The sequence below is a fragment of the Hyperoodon ampullatus genome, assembly GCF_949752795.1.
Source record: "Hyperoodon ampullatus genome assembly, chromosome: 6".
In the NCBI taxonomy this organism is placed as follows: domain Eukaryota; kingdom Metazoa; phylum Chordata; class Mammalia; order Artiodactyla; family Ziphiidae; genus Hyperoodon; species Hyperoodon ampullatus.
This window is the reverse complement of record NC_136919.1, coordinates 95148226-95169210: the sequence shown is the minus strand read 5'-3', so window position 1 is coordinate 95169210 and position 20985 is coordinate 95148226.

The following is a 20985-nucleotide window of genomic DNA, read 5'->3' as shown; positions in this document are numbered from 1 at the left end:
GTCCTGATTCTTTCTGTATATTCTTTACATATGTTTATGTTTTCCTTAATCAAAGTGTGTCTTTTAAATCTTTTCAAAGAATATTCTTTGGACTTACTAAATCACCTCAATTTTATACGTTTTCTGTTGTATTAAGTTCTGCTCATATCTTTATTTATATTTTTTCTATGTTCTCAGGGTTTGTTGTTTTGATCATCTGATGTCAATGAAAACACTTGGTTATTCATTTTAATAAATCTTTTTACTTAGAAAGATTTGAACTTTTGAAGATTCCAGCTTACTTGTAAGTTTCTAAGGGTCAGGTCCTCTCCATTGTTGCTGGCCTAAGGCTTAGTTCACCATATAGCAATGTATATATTGACATATTTTCCCCTCGACTTTCTGTGATTCCCTACATCTCACCTTTCTTTGCAGACAAGCCATTTGAAATACCCTTCACTTATTTCACAGCCAATAAGTCTTTGAAATAATGTGTATTTTTGAGAGAAATCTTCTTATATCATTAGGCAGAAAATCTGACCTGCCATAGTTTTCAAAACAGCATAATTTCACTCTTCTCAATGATTAATCTGTTGTATTACACAACCTTTGAGTATTTAGCTTTATCAATGACATGTACTTTACAAATGTTTTAGAGATCCTACCAGTCTTTGAAAACATCCTTGTTCCTTGTTCCAGTTCCAGTTTTATGTATATATTCTGCCTTGCACCTGATTATTCCAACATCTGATGGGTGGCCTTGGGAAACTAATTCTCATATTGATTGTTTTTGCTGATTGTCTCCCCTTGTAGCTGATTTCTTCATTATTGTGTAAATTTAGATCATGAGCTCATGTTTAGCTAAACAGCTGACATTGTAAAAGGCTTAAGTGTGAACGCTCGTAAGCTTCAGGAGAAAGTCGGCAAAGATTTTTTTGTGTCCCTCCGATGAGTTGCCCGCAAGGACCCCATTTTTTAGAAGTGTTGGTCCAATACTCCCTCTAGAGGCAGGGGATTCAGACAGGGCTGCTTTGCAACCCCCGATCTGGGGCAGCGGCTGTGGTCGACCTGTGGTCAGGGCAGGAGCCTCTCCGCGTTGGTCCCAGTGACCCATCTGCCTGCGAACTTCGGTCACCTGGCAGGAAGGTACGATGCCCAGTCCTATGGTTAGCTGTGCAGCGAGGTGTACTGCGAGGACACGTTCCACACACACTTCAACAAAGAGGGCGGCCTGAGTGGAAATGTGAGTGTTTGGGAAGCTGTGCAGACAAAGAAGGCGCCCTTTGGCCTGGGCCAAATGCTTGTGACACTCCCCTGGTCCTGCCGGGCTCTGAGGGCCCTGCCCTGGGCCCCCTGCTCCCCTGCCCTTTGTTCAGTCACAGCAGAGATGGCCACACCCACTCCCTCAGTGAGGGCAGTGTTCCAACCTCCTTCAGCCCCACCCCCTCTCCGCAGGTTACCATGGACTACCGATGCTGCATTCTGAGGCCAGGGCGTTCCAAGAATGCCAAGGGCAGACATGATGACCTTCAATGATTTCCTCTTGTGTCAGTTTTGGTCAACTTTAGGAGCTAGGAAATGGTCCCCTTTACAGAAATGTTCAAATTTACTGGCATTTCATATATTCTCTGCTATAACATTGTCCTGATTCTTTCTGTATATTCTTTACATATGTTTATGTTTTCCTTAATCAAAGTGTGTCTTTTAAATCTTTTCAAAGAATATTCTTTGGACTTACTAAATCACCTCAATTTTATACGTTTTCTGTTGTATTAAGTTCTGCTCATATCTTTATTTATATTTTTTCTATGTTCTCAGGGTTTGTTGTTTTGATCATCTGATGTCAATGAAAACACTTGGTTATTCATTTTAATAAATCTTTTTACTTAGAAAGATTTGAACTTTTGAAGATTCCAGCTTACTTGTAAGTTTCTAAGGGTCAGGTCCTCTCCATTGTTGCTGGCCTAAGGCTTAGTTCACCATATAGCAATGTATATATTGACATATTTTCCCCTCGACTTTCTGTGATTCCCTACATCTCACCTTTCTTTGCAGACAAGCCATTTGAAATACCCTTCACTTATTTCACAGCCAATAAGTCTTTGAAATAATGTGTATTTTTGAGAGAAATCTTCTTATATCATTAGGCAGAAAATCTGACCTGCCATAGTTTTCAAAACAGCATAATTTCACTCTTCTCAATGATTAATCTGTTGTATTACACAACCTTTGAGTATTTAGCTTTATCAATGACATGTACTTTACAAATGTTTTAGAGATCCTACCAGTCTTTGAAAACATCCTTGTTCCTTGTTCCAGTTCCAGTTTTATGTATATATTCTGCCTTGCACCTGATTATTCCAACATCTGATGGGTGGCCTTGGGAAACTAATTCTCATATTGATTGTTTTTGCTGATTGTCTCCCCTTGTAGCTGATTTCTTCATTATTGTGTAAATTTAGATCATGAGCTCATGTTTAGCTAAACAGCTGACATTGTAAAAGGCTTAAGTGTGAACGCTCGTAAGCTTCAGGAGAAAGTCGGCAAAGATTTTTTTGTGTCCCTCCGATGAGTTGCCCGCAAGGACCCCATTTTTTAGAAGTGTTGGTCCAATACTCCCTCTAGAGGCAGGGGATTCAGACAGGGCTGCTTTGCAACCCCCGATCTGGGGCAGCGGCTGTGGTCGACCTGTGGTCAGGGCAGGAGCCTCTCCGCGTTGGTCCCAGTGACCCATCTGCCTGCGAACTTCGGTCACCTGGCAGGAAGGTACGATGCCCAGTCCTATGGTTAGCTGTGCAGCGAGGTGTACTGCGAGGACACGTTCCACACACACTTCAACAAAGAGGGCGGCCTGAGTGGAAATGTGAGTGTTTGGGAAGCTGGGCGGACAAAGAAGGCGCCCTTTGGCCTGGGCCAAATGCTTGTGACACTCCCCTGGTCCTGCCGGGCTCTGAGGGCCCTGCCCTGGGCCCCCTGCTCCCCTGCCCTTTGTTCAGTCACAGCAGAGATGGCCACACCCACTCCCTCAGTGAGGGCAGTGTTCCAACCTCCTTCAGCCCCACCCCCTCTCCGCAGGTTACCATGGACTACCGATGCTGCATTCTGAGGCCAGGGCGTTCCAAGAATGCCAAGGGCAGACATGATGACCTTCAATGATTTCCTCTTGTGTCAGTTTTGGTCAACTTTAGGAGCTAGGAAATGGTCCCCTTTACAGAAATGTTCAAATTTACTGGCATTTCATATATTCTCTGCTATAACATTGTCCTGATTCTTTCTGTATATTCTTTACATATGTTTATGTTTTCCTTAATCAAAGTGTGTCTTTTAAATCTTTTCAAAGAATATTCTTTGGACTTACTAAATCACCTCAATTTTATACGTTTTCTGTTGTATTAAGTTCTGCTCATATCTTTATTTATATTTTTTCTATGTTCTCAGGGTTTGTTGTTTTGATCATCTGATGTCAATTAAAACACTTGGTTATTCATTTTAATAAATCTTTTTACTTAGAAAGATTTGAACTTTTGAAGATTCCAGCTTACTTGTAAGTTTCTAAGGGTCAGGTCCTCTCCATTGTTGCTGGCCTAAGGCTTAGTTCACCATATAGCAATGTATATATTGACATATTTTCCCCTCGACTTTCTGTGATTCCCTACATCTCACCTTTCTTTGCAGACAAGCCATTTGAAATACCCTTCACTTATTTCACAGCCAATAAGTCTTTGAAATAATGTGTACTTTTGAGAGAAATCTTCTTATATCATTAGGCAGAAAATCTGACCTGCCATAGTTTTCAAAACAGCATAATTTCACTCTTCTCAATGATTAATCTGTTGTATTACACAACCTTTGAGTATTTAGCTTTATCAATGACATGTACTTTACAAATGTTTTAGAGATCCTACCAGTCTTTGAAAACATCCTTGTTCCTTGTTCCAGTTCCAGTTTTATGTATATATTCTGCCTTGCACCTGATTATTCCAACATCTGATGGGTGGCCTTGGGAAACTAATTCTCATATTGATTGTTTTTGCTGATTCTCTCCCCTTGTAGCTGATTTCTTCATTATTGTGTAAATTTAGATCATGAGCTCATGTTTAGCTAAACAGCTGACATTGTAAAAGGCTTAAGTGTGAACGCTCGTAAGCTTCAGGAGAAAGTCGGCAAAGATTTTTTTGTGTCCCTCCGATGAGTTGCCCGCAAGGACCCCATTTTTTAGAAGTGTTGGTCCAATACTCCCTCTAGAGGCAGGGGATTCAGACAGGGCTGCTTTGCAACCCCCGATCTGGGGCAGCGGCTGTGGTCGACCTGTGGTCAGGGCAGGAGCCTCTCCGCGTTGGTCCCAGTGACCCATCTGCCTGCGAACTTCGGTCACCTGGCAGGAAGGTACGATGCCCAGTCCTATGGTTAGCTGTGCAGCGAGGTGTACTGCGAGGACACGTTCCACACACACTTCAACAAAGAGGGCGGCCTGAGTGGAAATGTGAGTGTTTGGGAAGCTGGGCGGACAAAGAAGGCGCCCTTTGGCCTGGGCCAAATGCTTGTGACACTCCCCTGGTCCTGCCGGGCTCTGAGGGCCCTGCCCTGGGCCCCCTGCTCCCCTGCCCTTTGTTCAGTCACAGCAGAGATGGCCACACCCACTCCCTCAGTGAGGGCAGTGTTCCAACCTCCTTCAGCCCCACCCCCTCTCCGCAGGTTACCATGGACTACCGATGCTGCATTCTGAGGCCAGGGCGTTCCAAGAATGCCAAGGGCAGACATGATGACCTTCAATGATTTCCTCTTGTGTCAGTTTTGGTCAACTTTAGGAGCTAGGAAATGGTCCCCTTTACAGAAATGTTCAAATTTACTGGCATTTCATATATTCTCTGCTATAACATTGTCCTGATTCTTTCTGTATATTCTTTACATATGTTTATGTTTTCCTTAATCAAAGTGTGTCTTTTAAATCTTTTCAAAGAATATTCTTTGGACTTACTAAATCACCTCAATTTTATACGTTTTCTGTTGTATTAAGTTCTGCTCATATCTTTATTTATATTTTTTCTATGTTCTCAGGGTTTGTTGTTTTGATCATCTGATGTCAATTAAAACACTTGGTTATTCATTTTAATAAACCTTTTTACTTAGAAAGATTTGAACTTTTGAAGATTCCAGTTTACTTGTAAGTTTCTAAGGGTCAGGTCCTCTCCATTGTTGCTGGCCTAAGGCTTAGTTCACCATATAGCAATGTATATATTGACATATTTTCCCCTCGGCTTTCTGTGATTCCCTACATCTCACCTTTCTTTGCAGACAAGCCATTTGAAATACCCTTCACTTATTTCACAGCCAATAAGTCTTTGAAATAATGTGTACTTTTGAGAGAAATCTTCTTATATCATTAGGCAGAAAATCTGACCTGCCATAGTTTTCAAAACAGCATAATTTCACTCTTCTCAATGATTAATCTGTTGTATTACACAACCTTTGAGTATTTAGCTTTATCAATGACATGTACTTTACAAATGTTTTAGAGATCCTACCAGTCTTTGAAAACATCCTTGTTCCTTGTTCCAGTTCCAGTTTTATGTATATATTCTGCCTTGCACCTGATTATTCCAACATCTGATGGGTGGCCTTGGGAAACTAATTCTCATATTGATTGTTTTTGCTGATTCTCTCCCCTTGTAGCTGATTTCTTCATTATTGTGTAAATTTAGATCATGAGCTCATGTTTAGCTAAACAGCTGACATTGTAAAAGGCTTAAGTGTGAACGCTCGTAAGCTTCAGGAGAAAGTCGGCAAAGATTTTTTTGTGTCCCTCCGATGAGTTGCCCGCAAGGACCCCATTTTTTAGAAGTGTTGGTCCAATACTCCCTCTAGAGGCAGGGGATTCAGACAGGGCTGCTTTGCAACCCCCGATCTGGGGCAGCGGCTGTGGTCGACCTGTGGTCAGGGCAGGAGCCTCTCCGCGTTGGTCCCAGTGACCCATCTGCCTGCGAACTTCGGTCACCTGGCAGGAAGGTACGATGCCCAGTCCTATGGTTAGCTGTGCAGCGAGGTGTACTGCGAGGACACGTTCCACACACACTTCAACAAAGAGGGCGGCCTGAGTGGAAATGTGAGTGTTTGGGAAGCTGTGCAGACAAAGAAGGCGCCCTTTGGCCTGGGCCAAATGCTTGTGACACTCCCCTGGTCCTGCCGGGCTCTGAGGGCCCTGCCCTGGGCCCCCTGCTCCCCTGCCCTTTGTTCAGTCACAGCAGAGATGGCCACACCCACTCCCTCAGTGAGGGCAGTGTTCCAACCTCCTTCAGCCCCACCCCCTCTCCGCAGGTTACCATGGACTACCGATGCTGCATTCTGAGGCCAGGGCGTTCCAAGAATGCCAAGGGCAGACATGATGACCTTCAATGATTTCCTCTTGTGTCAGTTTTGGTCAACTTTAGGAGCTAGGAAATGGTCCCCTTTACAGAAATGTTCAAATTTACTGGCATTTCATATATTCTCTGCTATAACATTGTCCTGATTCTTTCTGTATATTCTTTACATATGTTTATGTTTTCCTTAATCAAAGTGTGTCTTTTAAATCTTTTCAAAGAATATTCTTTGGACTTACTAAATCACCTCAATTTTATACGTTTTCTGTTGTATTAAGTTCTGCTCATATCTTTATTTATATTTTTTCTATGTTCTCAGGGTTTGTTGTTTTGATCATCTGATGTCAATTAAAACACTTGGTTATTCATTTTAATAAACCTTTTTACTTAGAAAGATTTGAACTTTTGAAGATTCCAGCTTACTTGTAAGTTTCTAAGGGTCAGGTCCTCTCCATTGTTGCTGGCCTAAGGCTTAGTTCACCATATAGCAATGTATATATTGACATATTTTCCCCTCGACTTTCTGTGATTCCCTACATCTCACATTTCTTTGCAGACAAGCCATTTGAAATACCCTTAACTTATTTCACAGCCAATAAGTCTTTGAAATAATGCGTATTTTTGAGAGAAATCTTCTTATATCATTAGGCAGAAAATCTGACCTGCCATAGTTTTCAAAACAGCATAATTTCACTCTTCTCAATGATTAATCTGTTGTATTACACAACCTTTGATTATTTAGCTTTATCAATGACATGTACTTTACAAATGTTTTAGAGATCCTACCAGTCTTAGTAAACATCCTTGTTCCTTGTTTCAGTTCCAGTTTTATGTATATTTTCTGCCTTGCACCTGATTATTCCAACATCTGATGGATGGCCTTGGGAAACTAATTCTCATATTGATTGTTTTTGCTGATTGTCTCCACTTGTAGCTGATTTCTTCATTATTGTGTAAATTTAGATCATGAGCTCATGTTTAGCTAAACAGCTGACATTGTATCAGGCTTAAGTGTGAATGCTCGTAAGCTCCAGGAGAAAGTCGGCAACGATTTATTTGTGTCCCTCCGATGAGTTACCCGCAAGGACCCCATTTTTTAGAAGTGTTGGTCCAATACTCCCTCTAGAGGCAGGGGATTCAGACAGGGCTGCTTTGCGGCCCCCGATCTGGGGCAGCGGCTGTGGTCGACCTGTGGTCAGGGCAGGAGCCTCTCCGCGTTGGTCCCAGGGACCCATCTGCCTGCGAACTTCGGTCACCTGGCAGGAAGGTACGATGCCCAGTCCTATGGTTAGCTGTGCAGCGAGGTGTACTGCGAGGACACGTTCCACACACACTTCAACAAAGAGGGCGGCCTGAGTGGAAAGGTGAGTGTTTGGGAAGCTGTGCGGACAAAGAAGGTGCCCTTTGGCCTGGGCCAAATGCTTGTGACACACCCCTGGGCCTGCCGGCCTCTGAGGGCCCTGCCCTGGGCCCCCTGCTCCCCTGCCCTTTGTTCAGTCACAGCAGAGATGGCCACACCCACTCCCTCAGTGAGGGCAGTGTTCCAACCTCCTTCAGCCCCACCCCCTCTCCGCAGGTTACCATGGACTACCGATGCTGCATTCTGAGGCCAGGGCGTTCCGAGAATGCCAAGGGCAGACATGATGACCTTCAATGATTTCCTCTTGTGTCAGTTTTGGTCAACTTTAGGAGCTAGGAAATGGTCCCCTTTACAGAAATGTTCAAATTTACTGGCATTTCATATATTCTCTGCTATAACATTGTCCTGATTCTTTCTGTATATTCTTTACTTATGTTTTTGTTTTCCTTAATCAAAGTGTGTCTTTTAAATCTTTTCAAAGAATATTCTTTGGACTTACTAAATCACCTCAATTTTATACGTTTTCTGTTGTATTAAGTTCTGCTCATATCTTTATTTATATTTTTTCTATGTTCTCAGGGTTTGTTGTTTTGATCATCTGATGTCAATTAAAACACTTGGTTATTCATTTTAATAAATCTTTTTACTTAGAAAGATTTGAACTTTTGAAGATTCCAGCTTACTTGTAAGTTTCTAAGGGTCAGGTCCTCTCCATTGTTGCTGGCCTAAGGCTTAGTTCACCATATAGCAATGTATATATTGACATATTTTCCCCTCGACTTTCTGTGATTCCCTACATCTCACCTTTCTTTGCAGACAAGCCATTTGAAATACCCTTCACTTATTTCACAGCCAATAAGTCTTTCAAATAATGTGTATTTTTGAGAGAAATCTTCTTATATCATTAGGCAGAAAATCTGACCTGCCATAGTTTTCAAAACAGCATAATTTCACTCTTCTCAATGATTAATCTGTTGTATTACACAACCTTTGAGTATTTAGCTATATCAATGACATGTACTTTACAAATGTTTTAGAGATCCTACCAGTCTTTGAAAACATCCTTGTTCCTTGTTCCAGTTCCAGTTTTATGTATATATTCTGCCTTGCACCTGATTATTCCAACATCTGATGGGTGGCCTTGGGAAACTAATTCTCATATTGATTGTTTTTGCTGATTGTCTCCCCTTGTAGCTGATTTCTTCATTATTGTGTAAATTTAGATCATGAGCTCATGTTTAGCTAAACAGCTGACATTGTAAAAGGCTTAAGTGTGAACGCTCGTAAGCTTCAGGAGAAAGTCGGCAAAGATTTTTTTGTGTCCCTCCGATGAGTTGCCCGCAAGGACCCCATTTTTTAGAAGTGTTGGTCCAATACTCCCTCTAGAGGCAGGGGATTCAGACAGGGCTGCTTTGCAACCCCCGATCTGGGGCAGCAGCTGTGGTCGACCTGTGGTCAGGGCAGGAGTCTCTCCTCGTTGGTCCCAGTGACCCATCTGCCTGCGAACTTCGGTCACCTGGCAGGAAGGTACGATGCCCAGTCCTATGGTTAGCTGTGCAGCGAGGTGTACTGCGAGGACACGTTCCACACACACTTCAACAAAGAGGGCGGCCTGAGTGGAAATGTGAGTGTTTGGGAAGCTGTGCAGACAAAGAAGGCGCCCTTTGGCCTGGGCCAAATGCTTGTGACACTCCCCTGGTCCTGCCGGGCTCTGAGGGCCCTGCCCTGGGCCCCCTGCTCCCCTGCCCTTTGTTCAGTCACAGCAGAGATGGCCACACCCACTCCCTCAGTGAGGGCAGTGTTCCAACCTCCTTCAGCCCCGCCCCCTCTCCGCAGGTTACCATGGACTACCGATGCTGCATTCTGAGGCCAGGTCGTACCGAGAATGCCAAGGGCAGACATGATGACCTTCAATGATTTCCTCTTGTGTCAGTTTTGGTCAACTTTAGGAGCTAGGAAATGGTCCCCTTTACAGAAATGTTCAAATTTACTGGCATTTCATATATTCTCTGCTATAACATTGTCCTGATTCTTTCTGTATATTCTTTACTTATGTTTTTGTTTTCCTTAATCAAAGTGTGTCTTTTAAATCTTTTCAAAGAATATTCTTTGGACTTACTAAATCACCTCAATTTTATACGTTTTCTGTTGTATTAAGTTCTGCTCATATCTTTATTTATATTTTTTCTATGTTCTCAGGGTTTGTTGTTTTGATCATCTGATGTCAATTAAAACACTTGGTTATTCATTTTAATAAATCTTTTTACTTAGAAAGATTTGAACTTTTGAAGATTCCAGCTTACTTGTAAGTTTCTAAGGGTCATGTCCTCTCCATTGTTGCTGGCCTAAGGCTTAGTTCACCATATAGCAATGTATATATTGACATATTTTCCCCTCGACTTTCTGTGATTCCCTACATCTCACCTTTCTTTGCAGACAAGCCATTTGAAATACCCTTCACTTATTTCACAGCCAATAAGTCTTTGAAATAATGTGTATTTTTGAGAGAAATCTTCTTATATCATTAGGCAGAAAATCTGACCTGCCATAGTTTTCAAAACAGCATAATTTCACTCTTCTCAATGATTAATCTGTTGTATTACACAACCTTTGAGTATTTAGCTTTATCAATGACATGTACTTTACAAATGTTTTAGAGATCCTACCAGTCTTTGAAAACATCCTTGTTCCTTGTTCCAGTTCCAGTTTTATGTATATATTCTGCCTTGCACCTGATTATTCCAACATCTGATGGGTGGCCTTGGGAAACTAATTCTCATATTGATTGTTTTTGCTGATTGTCTCCCCTTGTAGCTGATTTCTTCATTATTGTGTAAATTTAGATCATGAGCTCATGTTTAGCTAAACAGCTGACATTGTAAAAGGCTTAAGTGTGAACGCTCGTAAGCTTCAGGAGAAAGTCGGCAAAGATTTTTTTGTGTCCCTCCGATGAGTTGCCCGCAAGGACCCCATTTTTTAGAAGTGTTGGTCCAATACTCCCTCTAGAGGCAGGGGATTCAGACAGGGCTGCTTTGCAACCCCCGATCTGGGGCAGCGGCTGTGGTCGACCTGTGGTCAGGGCAGGAGCCTCTCCGCGTTGGTCCCAGTGACCCATCTGCCTGCGAACTTCGGTCACCTGGCAGGAAGGTACGATGCCCAGTCCTATGGTTAGCTGTGCAGCGAGGTGTACTGCGAGGACACGTTCCACACACACTTCAACAAAGAGGGCGGCCTGAGTGGAAATGTGAGTGTTTGGGAAGCTGTGCAGACAAAGAAGGCGCCCTTTGGCCTGGGCCAAATGCTTGTGACACTCCCCTGGTCCTGCCGGGCTCTGAGGGCCCTGCCCTGGGCCCCCTGCTCCCCTGCCCTTTGTTCAGTCACAGCAGAGATGGCCACACCCACTCCCTCAGTGAGGGCAGTGTTCCAACCTCCTTCAGCCCAACCCCCTCTCCGCAGGTTACCATGGACTACCTATGCTGCATTCTGAGGCCAGGGCGTTCCAAGAATGCCAAGGGCAGACATGGTGACCTTCAATGATTTCCTCTTGTGTCAGTTTTGGTCAACTTTAGGAGCTAGGAAATGGTCCCCTTTACAGAAATGTTCAAATTTACTGGCATTTCATATATTCTCTGCTATAACATTGTCCTGATTCTTTCTGTATATTCTTTACATATGTTTATGTTTTCCTTAATCAAAGTGTGTCTTTTAAATCTTTTCAAAGAATATTCTTTGGACTTACTAAATCACCTCAATTTTATACGTTTTCTGTTGTATTAACTTCTGCTCATATCTTTATTTATATTTTTTCTATGTTCTCAGGGTTTGTTGTTTTGATCATCTGATGTCAATTAAAACACTTGGTTATTCATTTTAATAAATCTTTTTACTTATAAAGATTTGAACTTTTGAAGATTCCAGCTTACTTGTAAGTTTCTAAGGGTCAGGTCCTCTCCATTGTTGCTGGCCTAAGGCTTAGTTCACCATATAGCAATGTATATATTGACATGTTTTCCCCTCGACTTTCTGTGATTCCCTACATCTCACCTTTCTTTGCAGACAAGCCATTTGAAATACCCTTCACTTATTTCACAGCCAATAAGTCTTTGAAATAATGTGTATTTTTGAGAGAAATCTTCTTATATCATTAGGCAGAAAATCTGACCTGCCATAGTTTTCAAAACAGCATAATTTCACTCTTCTCAATGATTAATCTGTTGTATTACACAACCTTTGAGTATTTAGCTTTATCAATGACATGTACATTACAAATGTTTTAGAGATCCTACCAGTCTTAGTAAACATCCTTGTTCCTTGTTTCAGTTCCAGTTTTATGTATATTTTTTGCCTTGCACCTGATTATTCCAACATCTGATGGATGGCCTTGGGAAACTAATTCTCATATTGATTGTTTTTGCTGATTGTCTCCACTTGTAGCTGATTTCTTCATTATTGTGTAAATTTAGATCATGAGCTCATGTTTAGCTAAACCACTGACATTGTATCAGGCTTAAGTGTGAACGCTCGTAAGCTCCAGGAGAAAGTCGGCAACGATTTATTTGTGTCCCTCCGATGAGTTGCCCGAAAGGACCCCATTTTTTAGAAGTGTTGGTCCAATACTCCCTCTAGAGGCTGGGGTTTCAGACAGGGCTCCTTTGCGACCCCCGATCGGGGGCAGCGGCTGTGGTCGACCTGTGGTCAGGGCAGGAGCCTCTCTGCGTTGGTCCCAGGGACCCATCTGCCTGCGAACTTCAGTCACCTGGCAGGAAGGTACGATGCCCAGTCCTATGGTTAGCTGTGCAGCGAGGTGTACTGCGAGGACACGTTCCACACACACTTCAACAAAGAGGGCGGCCTGAGTGGAAAGGTGAGTGTTTGGGAAGCTGTGCGGACAAAGAAGGTGCCCTTTGGCCTGGGCCAAATGCTTGTGACACACCCCTGGGCCTGCTGGCCTCTGAGGGCCCTGCCCTGGGCCCCCTGCTCCCCTGCCCTTTGTTCAGTCACATCGGAGATGGCCACACCCACTCCCTCAGTGAGGGCAGTGTTCCAACCTCCTTCAGCCCCGCCCCCTCTCCGCAGGTTACCATGGACTACCGATGCTGCATTCTGAGGCCAGGGCGTTCCGAGAATGCCAAGGGCAGACATGATGACCTTCAATGATTTCCTCTTGTGTCAGTTTTGGTCAACTTTAGGAGCTAGGAAGTGGTCCCCTTTACAGAAATGTTCAAATTTACTGGCATTTCATATATTCTCTGCTATAACATTGTCCTGATTCTTTCTGTATATTCTTTACTTATGTTTTTGTTTTCCTTAATCAAAGTGTGTCTTTTAAATCTTTTCAAAGAATATTCTTTGGACTTACTAAATCACCTCAATTTTATACGTTTTCTGTTGTATTAAGTTCTGCTCATATCTTTATTTATATTTTTTCTATGTTCTCAGGGTTTGTTGTTTTGATCATCTGATGTCAATGAAAACACTTGGTTATTCATTTTAATAAATCTTTTTACTTAGAAAGATTTGAACTTTTGAAGATTCCAGCTTACTTGTAAGTTTCTAAGGGTCATGTCCTCTCCATTGTTGCTGGCCTAAGGCTTAGTTCACCATATAGCAATGTATATATTGACATATTTTCCCCTCGACTTTCTGTGATTCCCTACATCTCACCTTTCTTTGCAGACAAGCCATTTGAAATACCCTTCACTTATTTCACAGCCAATAAGTCTTTGAAATAATGTGTATTTTTGAGAGAAATCTTCTTATATCATTAGGCAGAAAATCTGACCTGCCATAGTTTTCAAAACAGCATAATTTCACTCTTCTCAATGATTAATCTGTTGTATTACACAACCTTTGAGTATTTAGCTTTATCAATGACATGTACTTTACAAATGTTTTAGAGATCCTACCAGTCTTTGAAAACATCCTTGTTCCTTGTTCCAGTTCCAGTTTTATGTATATATTCTGCCTTGCACCTGATTATTCCAACATCTGATGGGTGGCCTTGGGAAACTAATTCTCATATTGATTGTTTTTGCTGATTGTCTCCCCTTGTAGCTGATTTCTTCATTATTGTGTAAATTTAGATCATGAGCTCATGTTTAGCTAAACAGCTGACATTGTAAAAGGCTTAAGTGTGAACGCTCGTAAGCTTCAGGAGAAAGTCGGCAAAGATTTTTTTGTGTCCCTCCGATGAGTTGCCCGCAAGGACCCCATTTTTTAGAAGTGTTGGTCCAATACTCCCTCTAGAGGCAGGGGATTCAGACAGGGCTGCTTTGCAACCCCCGATCTGGGGCAGCAGCTGTGGTCGACCTGTGGTCAGGGCAGGAGTCTCTCCTCGTTGGTCCCAGTGACCCATCTGCCTGCGAACTTCGGTCACCTGGCAGGAAGGTACGATGCCCAGTCCTATGGTTAGCTGTGCAGCGAGGTGTACTGCGAGGACACGTTCCACACACACTTCAACAAAGAGGGCGGCCTGAGTGGAAATGTGAGTGTTTGGGAAGCTGTGCAGACAAAGAAGGCGCCCTTTGGCCTGGGCCAAATGCTTGTGACACTCCCCTGGTCCTGCCGGGCTCTGAGGGCCCTGCCCTGGGCCCCCTGCTCCCCTGCCCTTTGTTCAGTCACAGCAGAGATGGCCACACCCACTCCCTCAGTGAGGGCAGTGTTCCAACCTCCTTCAGCCCCGCCCCCTCTCCGCAGGTTACCATGGACTACCGATGCTGCATTCTGAGGCCAGGTCGTACCGAGAATGCCAAGAGCAGACATGATGACCTTCAATGATTTCCTCTTGTGTCAGTTTTGGTCAACTTTAGGAGCTAGGAAATGGTCCCCTTTACAGAAATGTTCAAATTTACTGGCATTTCATATATTCTCTGCTATAACATTGTCCTGATTCTTTCTGTATATTCTTTACTTATGTTTTTGTTTTCCTTAATCAAAGTGTGTCTTTTAAATCTTTTCAAAGAATATTCTTTGGACTTACTAAATCACCTCAATTTTATACGTTTTCTGTTGTATTAAGTTCTGCTCATATCTTTATTTATATTTTTTCTATGTTCTCAGGGTTTGTTGTTTTGATCATCTGATGTCAATTAAAACACTTGGTTATTCATTTTAATAAATCTTTTTACTTAGAAAGATTTGAACTTTTGAAGATTCCAGCTTACTTGTAAGTTTCTAAGGGTCATGTCCTCTCCATTGTTGCTGGCCTAAGGCTTAGTTCACCATATAGCAATGTATATATTGACATATTTTCCCCTCGACTTTCTGTGATTCCCTACATCTCACCTTTCTTTGCAGACAAGCCATTTGAAATACCCTTCACTTATTTCACAGCCAATAATTCTTTGAAATAATGTGTATTTTTGAGAGAAATCTTCTTATATCATTAGGCAGAAAATCTGACCTGCCATAGTTTTCAAAACAGCATAATTTCACTCTTCTCAATGATTAATCTGTTGTATTACACAACCTTTGAGTATTTAGCTTTATCAATGACATGCACTTTACAAATGTTTTAGAGATCCTACCAGTCTTTGAAAACATCCTTGTTCCTTGTTCCAGTTCCAGTTTTATGTATATATTCTGCCTTGCACCTGATTTTTCCAACATCTGATGGGTGGCCTTGGGAAACTAATTCTCATATTGATTGTTTTTGCTGATTGTCTCCCCTTGTAGCTGATTTCTTCATTATTGTGTAAATTTAGATCATGAGCTCATGTTTAGCTAAACAGCTGACATTGTAAAAGGCTTAAGTGTGAACGCTCGTAAGCTTCAGGAGAAAGTCGGCAAAGATTTTTTTGTGTCCCTCCGATGAGTTGCCCGCAAGGACCCCATTTTTTAGAAGTGTTGGTCCAATACTCCCTCTAGAGGCAGGGGATTCAGACAGGGCTGCTTTGCAACCCCCGATCTGGGGCAGCGGCTGTGGTCGACCTGTGGTCAGGGCAGGAGCCTCTCCGCGTTGGTCCCAGTGACCCATCTGCCTGCGAACTTCGGTCACCTGGCAGGAAGGTACGATGCCCAGTCCTATGGTTAGCTGTGCAGCGAGGTGTACTGCGAGGACACGTTCCACACACACTTCAACAAAGAGGGCGGCCTGAGTGGAAATGTGAGTGTTTGGGAAGCTGTGCAGACAAAGAAGGCGCCCTTTGGCCTGGGCCAAATGCTTGTGACACTCCCCTGGTCCTGCCGGGCTCTGAGGGCCCTGCCCTGGGCCCCCTGCTCCCCTGCCCTTTGTTCAGTCACAGCAGAGATGGCCACACCCACTCCCTCAGTGAGGGCAGTGTTCCAACCTCCTTCAGCCCCATCCCCTCTCCGCAGGTTACCATGGACTACCGATGCTGCATTCTGAGGCCAGGGCGTTCCAAGAATGCCAAGGGCAGACATGATGACCTTCAATGATTTCCTCTTGTGTCAGTTTTGGTCAACTTTAGGAGCTAGGAAATGGTCCCCTTTACAGAAATGTTCAAATTTACCTGCATTTCATATATTCTCTGCTATAACATTGTCCTGATTCTTTCTGTATATTCTTTACATATGTTTATGTTTTCCTTAATCAAAGTGTGTCTTTTAAATCTTTTCAAAGAATATTCTTTGGACTTACTAAATCACCTCAATTTTATACGTTTTCTGTTGTATTAAGTTCTGCTCATATCTTTATTTATATTTTTTTCTATGTTCTCAGGGTTTGTTGTTTTGATCATCTGATGTCAATTAAAACACTTGGTTATTCATTTTAATAAATCTTTTTACTTATAAAGATTTGAACTTTTGAAGATTCCAGCTTACTTGTAAGTTTCTAAGGGTCAGGTCCTCTCCATTGTTGCTGGCCTAAGGCTTAGTTCACCATATAGCAATGTATATATTGACATGTTTTCCCCTCGACTTTCTGTGATTCCCTACATCTCACCTTTCTTTGCAGACAAGCCATTTGAAATACCCTTCACTTATTTCACAGCCAATAAGTCTTTGAAATAATGTGTATTTTTGAGAGAAATCTTCTTATATCATTAGGCAGAAAATCTGACCTGCCATAGTTTTCAAAACAGCATAATTTCACTCTTCTCAATGATTAATCTGTTGTATTACACAACTTTTGAGTATTTAGCTTTATCAATGACATGTACTTTACAAATGTTTTAGAGATCCTACCAGTCTTAGTAAACATCCTTGTTCCTTGTTTCAGTTCCAGTTTTATGTATATTTTCTGCCTTGCACCTGATTATTCCAACATCTGATGGATGGCCTTGGGAAACTAATTCTCATATTGATTGTTTTTGCTGATTGTCTCCACTTGTAGCTGATTTCTTCATTATTGTGTAAATTTAGATCATGAGCTCATGTTTAGCTAAACCGCTGACATTGTATCAGGCTTAAGGGTGAACGCTCGTAAGCTCCAGGAGAAAGTCGGCAACGATTTATTTGTGTCCCTCCGATGAGTTGCCCGCAAGGACCCCATTTTTTAGAAGTGTTGGTCCAATACTCCCTCTAGAGGCAGGGGATTCAGACAGGGCTCCTTTGCGGCCCCCGATCGGGGGCAGCGGGTGTGGTCGACCTGTGGTCAGGGCAGGAGCCTCTCTGCGTTGGTCCCAGGGACCCATCTGCCTGCGAACTTCAGTCACCTGGCAGGAAGGTACGATGCCCAGTCCTATGGTTAGCTGTGCAGCGAGGTGTACTGCGAGGACACGTTCCACACACACTTCAACAAAGAGGGCGGCCTGAGTGGAAAGGTGAGTGTTTGGGAAGCTGTGCGGACAAAGAAGGTGCCCTTTGGCCTGGGCCAAATGCTTGTGACACACCCCTGGGCCTGCTGTCCTCTGAGGGCCCTGCCCTGGGCCCCCTGCTCCCCTGCCCTTTGTTCAGTCACAGCAGAGATGGCCACACCCACTCCCTCAGTGAGGGCAGTGTTCCAACCTCCTTCAGCCCCGCCCCCTCTCCGCAGGTTACCATGGACTACCGATGCTGCATTCTGAGGCCAGGGCGTTCCGAGAATGCCAAGGGCAGACATGATGACCTTCAATGATTTCCTCTTGTGTCAGTTTTGGTCAACTTTAGGAGCTAGGAAGTGGTCCCCTTTACAGAAATGTTCAAATTTACTGGCATTTCATATATTCTCTGCTATAACATTGTCCTGATTCTTTCTGTATATTCTTTACTTATGTTTTTGTTTTCCTTAATCAAAGTGTGTCTTTTAAATCTTTTCAAAGAATATTCTTTGGACTTACTAAATCACCTCAATTTTATACGTTTTCTGTTGTATTAAGTTCTGCTCATATCTTTATTTATATTTTTTCTATGTTCTCAGGGTTTGTTGTTTTGATCATCTGATGTCAATTAAAACACTTGGTTATTCATTTTAATAAACGTTTTTACTTAGAAAGATTTGAACTTTTGAAGATTCCAGCTTACTTGTAAGTTTCTAAGGGTCAGGTCCTCTCCATTGTTGCTGGCCTAAGGCTTAGTTCACCATATAGCAATGTATATATTGACATATTTTCCCCTCGACTTTCTGTGATTCCCTACATCTCACCTTTCTTTGCAGACAAGCCATTTGAAATACCCTTCACTTATTTCACAGCCAATAAGTCTTTGAAATAATGTGTATTTTTGAGAGAAATCTTCTTATATCATTAGGCAGAAAATCTGACCTGCCATAGTTTTCAAAACAGCATAATTTCACTCTTCTCAATGATTAATCTGTTGTATTACACAACCTTTGAGTATTTAGCTTTATCAATGACATGTACTTTACAAATGTTTTAGAGATCCTACCAGTCTTTGAAAACATCCTTGTTCCTTGTTCCAGTTCCAGTTTTATGTATATATTCTGCCTTGCACCTGATTATTCCAACATCTGATGGGTGGCCTTGGGAAACTAATTCTCATATTGATTGTTTTTGCTGATTGTCTCCCCTTGTAGCTGATTTCTTCATTATTGTGTAAATTTAGATCATGAGCTCATGTTTAGCTAAACAGCTGACATTGTAAAAGGCTTAAGTGTGAACGCTCGTAAGCTTCAGGAGAAAGTCGGCAAAGATTTTTTTGTGTCCCTCCGATGAGTTGCCCGCAAGGACCCCATTTTTTAGAAGTGTTGGTCCAATACTCCCTCTAGAGGCAGGGGATTCAGACAGGGCTGCTTTGCAACCCCCGATCTGGGGCAGCGGCTGTGGTCCACCTGTGGTCAGGGCAGGAGCCTCTCCGCGTTGGTCCCAGTGACCCATCTGCCTGCGAACTTCGGTCACCTGGCAGGAAGGTACGATGCCCAGTCCTATGGTTAGCTGTGCAGCGAGGTGTACTGCGAGGACACGTTCCACACACACTTCAACAAAGAGGGCGGCCTGAGTGGAAATGTGAGTGTTTGGGAAGCTGTGCAGACAAAGAAGGCGCCCTTTGGCCTGGGCCAAATGCTTGTGACACTCCCCTGGTCCTGCCGGGCTCTGAGGGCCCTGCCCTGGGCCCCCTGCTCCCCTGCCCTTTGTTCAGTCACAGCAGAGATGGCCACACCCACTCCCTCAGTGAGGGCAGTGTTCCAACCTCCTTCAGCCCCACCCCCTCTCCGCAGGTTACCATGGACTACCGATGCTGCATTCTGAGGCCAGGGCGTTCCAAGAATGCCAAGGGCAGACATGGTGACCTTCAATGATTTCCTCTTGTGTCAGTTTTGGTCAACTTTAGGAGCTAGGAAATGGTCCCCTTTACAGAAATGTTCAAATTTACTGGCATTTCATATATTCTCTGCTATAACATTGTCCTGATTCTTTCTGTATATTCTTTACATATGTTTATGTTTTCCTTAATCAAAATGTGTCTTTTAAATCTTTTCAAAGAATATTCTTTGGACTTACTAAATCACCTCAATTTTATACGTTTTCTGTTGTATTAACTTCTGTTCATATCTTTATTTATATTTTTTCTATGTTCTCAGGGTTTGTTGTTTTGATCATCTGATGTCAATTAAAACACTTGGTTATTCATTTTAATAAATCTTTTTACTTAGAAAGATTTGAACTTTTGAAGATTCCAGCTTACTTGTAAGTTTCTAAGGGTCATGTCCTCTCCATTGTTGCTGGCCTAAGGCTTAGTTCACCATATAGCAATGTATATATTGACATGTTTTCCCCTCGACTTTCTGTGATTCCCTACATCTCACCTTTCTTTGCAGACAAGCCATTTGAAATACCCTTCACTTATTTCACAGCCAATAAGTCTTTGAAATAATGTGTATTTTTGAGAGAAATCTTCTTATATCATTAGGCAGAAAATCTGACCTGCCATAGTTTTCAAAACAGCATAATTTCACTCTTCTCAATGATTAATCTGTTGTATTACACAACCTTTGAGTATTTAGCTTTATCAATGACATGTACATTACAAATGTTTTAGAGATCCTACCAGTCTTAGTAAACATCCTTGTTCCTTGTTTCAGTTCCAGTTTTATGTATATTTTTTGCCTTGCACCTGATTATTCCAACATCTGATGGATGGCCTTGGGAAACTAATTCTCATATTGATTGTTTTTGCTGATTGTCTCCACTTGTAGCTGATTTCTTCATTATTGTGTAAATTTAGATCATGAGCTCATGTTTAGCTAAACCGCTGACATTGTATCAGGCTTAAGTGTGAACGCTCGTAAGCTCCAGGAGAAAGTCGGCAACGATTTATTTGTGTCCCTCCGATGAGTTGCCCGAAAGGACCCCATTTTTTAGAAGTGTTGGTCCAATACTCCCTCTAGAGGCTGGGGATTCAGACAGGGCTCCTTTGCGACCCCCGATCGGGGGCAGCGGCTGTGGTCGACCTGTGGTCAGGGCAGGAGCCTCTCTGCGTTGGTCCCAGGGACCCATCTGCCTGCGAACTTCAGTCACCTGGCAGGAAGGTACAATGCCCAGTCCTATGGTTAGCTGTGCAGCGAGGTGTACTGCGAGGACACGTTCCACACACACTTCAACAAAGAGGGCGGCCTGAGTGGAAAGGTGAGTGTTTGGGAAGCTGTGCGGACAAAGAAGGTGCCCTTTGGCCTGGGCCAAATGCTTGTGACACACCCCTGGGCCTGCTGGCCTCTGAGGGCCCTGCCCTGGGCCCCCTGCTCCCCTGCCCTTTGTTCAGTCACATCGGAGAAGGCCACACCCACTCCCTCAGTGAGGGCAGTGTTCCAACCTCCTTCAGCCCCGCCCCCTCTCCGCAGGTTACCATGGACTACCGATGCTGCATTCTGAGGCCAGGGCGTTCCGAGAATGCCAAGGGCAGACATGATGACCTTCAATGATTTCCTCTTGTGTCAGTTTTGGTCAACTT